The sequence below is a fragment of the Triticum aestivum genome, chromosome 4B (assembly GCF_018294505.1).
Source record: "Triticum aestivum cultivar Chinese Spring chromosome 4B, IWGSC CS RefSeq v2.1, whole genome shotgun sequence".
Taxonomy (NCBI): Eukaryota; Viridiplantae; Streptophyta; class Magnoliopsida; order Poales; family Poaceae; genus Triticum; species Triticum aestivum.
Genome location: NC_057804.1, coordinates 76,334,289 through 76,340,174, shown reverse-complemented (window position 1 = coordinate 76,340,174; position 5,886 = coordinate 76,334,289). Strand labels below are relative to the sequence as shown.

The window sequence follows — 5,886 nt, the reverse complement described above, 5'->3', positions numbered from 1 at the left end:
CGGGTGGGCCTCAAGGGTCATAGAGACGTCGTTAAGTTTCACGGTATTTTTGCAAGATTTGGTATTCATTCAGGGGCTTTTCTATGAGGAAAAGAATTCCAGGGTGCTTTCTGCAAAAACCAGGCCACACACCCTCCTCCCCGCCTTGCAGTCACCGACGCTGGGTCCGGCGCCACGTTGGTGTTCCTCGTCAGCACACCATGCGTATACAAACGTGATTAGCACCGTAGATGCACGCCTAAGCCAAGTTCTGTCACCGGTTCAATGTATGCCGCAAGTTTTAACACCAAACTGATTTTTCTCGCCAAGTTCAGACACCTATGATGTAATTGACTCTTAAAAAAATACACAACTACAACAAGCATGCCAAAGAATAAACTAATGCATCCCTGAAAAAAGAATATACTAATGCGACCGTTGCGAGTGTACAGATCTGTTCTTTCCTGTAATAAATTAATAATGAGGCGGCCTGGTGACTGGTGTCACATATCAAGGTCGCACCGTAGCTGCGTCTTGAAGCCGACCGCGACGGAGGCGATCCACTTGACGAGGACGGCGAGGATGGGCGGGGTCTCCGGCTTCTGGGGCACCGACATCATCGAGGTGTAGTCCGGCGCCGCGGCCTCCACGGACCGGTGGCACGCGGTGATTTCTTGATCGTAAGCCTTGGCGCCGGCGGGCTCGGCGAGGGGAGTCGCGGGCTGCAGAGGGGCGGAGGTCGGCCATGGGTCGTCGTGGGGCGGGAGCGGGGGCTGCAGGGTGATTGCCGGCGGCGTGAACGACCGGAATTTCGCCGGACTGGCCCCGTACATGATGATGGATCGTCTGGTTCTTGAGTCGTGCCAGCAATCTTAGGTACGTAGGTGCTCACAGCTCATGGAGTAACGTATTTATTCGTTGGGATCCGGCCGTGCATGTCCGAGTCGTATTGGGATTTCGGAGCACCGAGCACTCGTATCCGAGTGACACTGTGCCTCGTTCCCTGTCCTATTTGGATTGCTATTATTTCTGGAAACGTATCGGGCGGGCGTTCCCAGATCTTCTTACCCAGCAATATAACTATTATCAAAAACCAGTAATGGTGAGAACATTGTCCAGGAAACAAGTAACTGGTACATGCTCGGTTGGCTTGGGAGTAGCGACTAATCGATGAACCGTCCTAACAACTGGATTAATTGGTCGATCATAAATTAGTAGATTAAATATGAACCTGGCGACATTTATCTTTTTTTTTGGATTTCAAGAGCTTTATTGATTTAATCAACGGGATTACATTCCTTCATTACACAAGCCGTAAGGAAGGATGGGACATAATTAATCCAGATGCATCTTCTCCTAGAGGAACTACATTGCCTAGCACAAAGATGCACTAATTCATTTGCTTCTCTATGAATAAACACCAACCGAAGTTCCTCAAAATTCCCGCAAAGCTCTTGTATCTCGTTCACAGTGGTCGCTATCTCCGATCGATCTACCCCAGGAGAATTGCACTGTTTTATAACTTGTTGAGCATCAGACTCAATAATGACCTTCCGATACCCCAAGTCTGCAGCCAATTATATGCCATCTCTGATAGCATATGCCTCAAGTGATCTTGCATTAAGACCCGTTTTCATACCATATGGATTATGCTCTGAGCAGCTTACCATCATGATTTTGCAGACCTGCGCCAGTCCCTCCTTCATGAGTTTCTCCCCAGAACGCAGCATCCACATTAACTTTAGTGAACCTTTCTTCTTGCGGTTTCCACTTCTGCAGTTCTTTGTTCACGCGTACTACATGTTGTGATCCTGTAACTGCGAGATCTGTGGCTACATCAATTGCCCATTTTACAGATTGTGCTATGGACCGAGTAGTTTCTCCATGGTTGCGTGCATTTCTCTCCGTCCAAACAGCCCATGAACCGCATAGAATGATGCAAGTCCATCACCCAGGTTTCAGGGTGCGTGAGCGGTACCTTAGTTGATGTCAATTTCTTGATCTCTTGCCAAAACATTCTTGCCTAAGTACACTCGAATAAAGCATGCCGAATGGTATCCTGTTGCCCACAAGCATGGCAGAAATCAACCTGCTAAATATGTCTTTGGCATAATACCCCTCTAGAAGGGACAAAACCCTTGATGACCCGCCACCAAAAATTCGGAACTTTGGGTGGAATCGGAAGCCTCCGCATTTTCTTCCAGAACTTCTTGTCCGGTCCTCTCGAGAAGCATGCCGAACTTTGTCTGGCAACATATATCTAATCTTTTATGTATTACACCATACTCTCAAACTCTCAGCTATGCAATATACCAACCACGCCAGTTAATCGGCATGGCAAGTTAACGCGCCAAATATGTGCTATTCGATTTGACCATCCTACAAGTAGCGATTAACTAGTCCGTTAACTGATTAATCGGACGAATTCTTGATCAGCTGGTAAGAACAACTACTAACCATGGCCCACGGCAGCCTAAACATGACACACACGCCGTATTTGATTGTCTGTAACTTCCGAGACATCCTAAGCTCGCGACATACTCCATTGAGTCTGTGGTTGCCTCCACTATCTCAGAACTTTACCAACGAAAAAAAAATCAAACTCCTACACATTTAACTAAGTAAATGAAGCAGGAGTGTAGTGTATGGAAGCAGGCTGGATATATATAGTGATTGTTTATGTATGTTGTGTAGTAGGCCAACATGTAAGTGATAAGTGTCTCACACAATTTGTTTTCACGCGTACATTTCGCATGAAGGTCAGCATCCACATAACATTGGAACCAGAATTAGTTAATGCACACACATTTCACCCCGAGAGATTTTGGCCCAGTTCTTTTGAGCAGATTATGGAGAATCTCGGTCCCGAAAATCCCGAGCGAAAAGAACCGATTGAACTTTCAAAATCTCAATCGGATTCTGTAGAATCCTAATGCAATCCCAAAATCCCAATATACCTGGCCTCTCCCACAATCTCAGGATTCTAGCTAGTCCCACCAAAGAAAACGTTTCGAAGTATAGTTGTACCCCTATTGTATCACATATTTACGGTCAAAATGCCACCCCGCAGTCAACGAGCGGACGCACCCAACCGCGCACTCGTCTCCCAGTTCCCGCACCGCATCGGGGCAGCGGACCTTCGAGCCGCCCCCGCCCCCGCCAGCCAGCCTCCCTTGCCCGGTCCGCCCCGCCCTCCTCGCCCAGCAGTTCACCCCGCCCCGTCAGCTGCGCGGCAGCAGCTAGGGTTACCGTCCCCGCCGGCCAGCTTCCCTCCTTAGCTCCTCCTCGCCCCTCAGTCCGTCCCGGCCCTCAGCCCCGTCCCGCAAAGTTCGACGCCGACACTCACGATGAGCCCTCCTTTTTACATCTCTCTGTTTCTTCATGCTTGAATAATGCTTGAATTGATGCTAGCTATTGTTGATAGATAAAATACATTTCATCCAAGAAATTTTTGTCTAAGGATAGTACAGGCATTTCAACACACAACACTTTCTAGAATCTCAAACTACAATCTCTGAAAAGAACTCGGCGGCAGATTCTGGGAGAAGCAGATTTTGGGAGAATTTTGCAGAATCCTGATTCTGTAGAATCTTGCCTGAAAAGAACTGGGCCTTTATTTGGCCCGCTAGGAAGATATATTCATATTCTGTATTCAAGGCTAGGTAACAAGCAAGACTCTGCGTAAATTTATAAGTCGTTGACATGTCTCATGGAAAAAGAAAGATTTCTTTGGCCTCGTGTATGTTAAACCATATCTTCCATCTTACTCTCATTATTTAGAGTTGAGAATAAATGCCAATATGCCATGAATATAGTACTTATTTCAGAACTACTTTTTTTTACTAGGAATCATTATAAAGTAGTATAAAGTATAAACAGTGCAATTCTTCCAGATTTTATGACAATTTTTACTTTGTGATGCTCTATAGTTAGCATTCCTGTGATTTATTTGTATATTTTACAGAGAATGGCAGCACACATCCTTTTTCTCAGTGGTGTTAACGGTGAGAACAGTATGCAGACTTGGGAACATAAGCTTAGTATCCATCATCCTTCAGCATGTAGGAGATCTCATGCAGGAGTGCCTCTACCTTATTTTACTTCATTTGGTATGGAGTGGAGCTGTGCAGTGCTGGGACCTGTGCAAGGTGCCGGTGAAATCGGTGAACAGGCCGCAATACTGATCTTGTTAAGAGTACACATATAGTCATATTCAACATAAGGGTCTTGGAGGAAGTTGAAGTGCAGGAATGAATTCTGATTTCTGAATGTGTGTGGAGTATATACTATGAACGCGAGATAACCATTTGAAGTTATCTCATAGTACGGCTGCACGTTAGAAAATGTCTTTGAAAAAAAGGAGTTTTTGTAGGAAAAGCCCGCTAGTGCTTACTGCTGATATCAGTTTTTTTTATGGTATCATCTATTAGAAAAACTTCTGGAGTTTGTCATGTTTGGGATGTAAATGAGTGAAGTTGGAGCAAAGGATGGGATGAATACTGGCTGCTTGAGCCAATCTTCAGACATGTATTCGCCTTTGTAGCCATACTTCAGAAGTGCCTCGACGATCCTGTCCTCCAACTTTTTTGCCACATGACCACTTTACCTAGTACATGATTATTCAAGAATCATACAGTGAATTTCCAAGAAGACATTTTCCACATTAAAGTTGGTTCAGTACTTTGAGAACACAAACTGTTCTCAGGTTGAAGAAAATAGGATCCTTGATCTCTCGGTATATTCCAACCATCCTGTCAGCATTAAGTGCAATCAAGATATACTCATCAAATGTAAGGATCTTTTACTTTCCTACTCCCTCCGTCCCGAAATACTTGTCGGAAAAATGAATGTACCTAGGCATATTTTAGTTCTATAAATACATCCATTTTAATTCATTTTTGCGACAAGTAACTCCGAACAGAGGGAGTACAATATAGCAGGAGATCATCATTGGCAATTCCATAGCAAAATAGTGTTTTAAATTAAGGCAAAAGAAAATAGGATTTAAGTATTTATAAGAGCATGCATATATATTAATCAATAAAGACCAAGACATCTGCGGGACATGCAACCAAAAATAACATGATTTTATTTGATTATTGATATGAACATGAGCAGTGTCTAAGGCAGAAGAATGCAATAAACAAAATAAATAACGCTAGAAAAAGAGAGGACAAGGCGTACAATTGTACTGTTGATCCCTGAACATGTGATTTCAATTCGCTTTAAAATCTATTAAACCATGCTACTTTAAAATCTACTGTAAGCAAACATCCAGGGTTACATCATGAAAGCATACGAGACGGCCATCCTGTGACGCGAAACATCCAGGTTTCGATTTCAATACTCAGAGAGTAATATTTATCGTTGGGAATGTGACAGTTATCTACTCCCTCCGTCCCAAAATTCTTGTCTTAGATTTGTCCAAATGCGGATGTATCAAGTCACGTTTTAGTATTAGGTACATCCGTATATAGACAAATCTAAGAAAAGAATTTTGGGACGGAGGGAGTATTATATTATGAAGTCATACATCCGAAATTGGTAGGTACCAAATAGCCTACGGCGCTTTGGAACCCCTGTGGGCAGGCACAACCGTATTTGGCATGGGATCCTCCAAGGAGTGCAAGTGTGCCCTGTCAACGATGGCATCCGATTAACAGAGAAGTATTCAAGACAGATGAACTACATGAGTTTCTGAGAACTGACATCAAGAAATGCAACTGCTGGGATTGCATCCAGAATGTCACAGAACAATGAATAACTAGCCATTCGAGAAGAACATCGGCAAACACCCATATTAACATAATCAAAATGTTGCATCTAAACAATAGAATTAGACTGTTAATTCAACACAAGCCTACGGTTGTGTTGACCTAACAGCAAACTGGACATGAACTTATTATA

General features: G+C 43.9%; 1 pseudogene; it reads right to left on the bottom strand.

Moving 5' to 3' along the window:
- Window positions 1-4,016: 4,016 nt before the first annotated feature.
- LOC123089976 (glycerophosphodiester phosphodiesterase GDPD6-like) lies at window positions 4,017-5,289 on the bottom strand (annotated as a pseudogene).
- Between the last annotated feature and the right edge of the window lie 597 nt (window positions 5,290-5,886).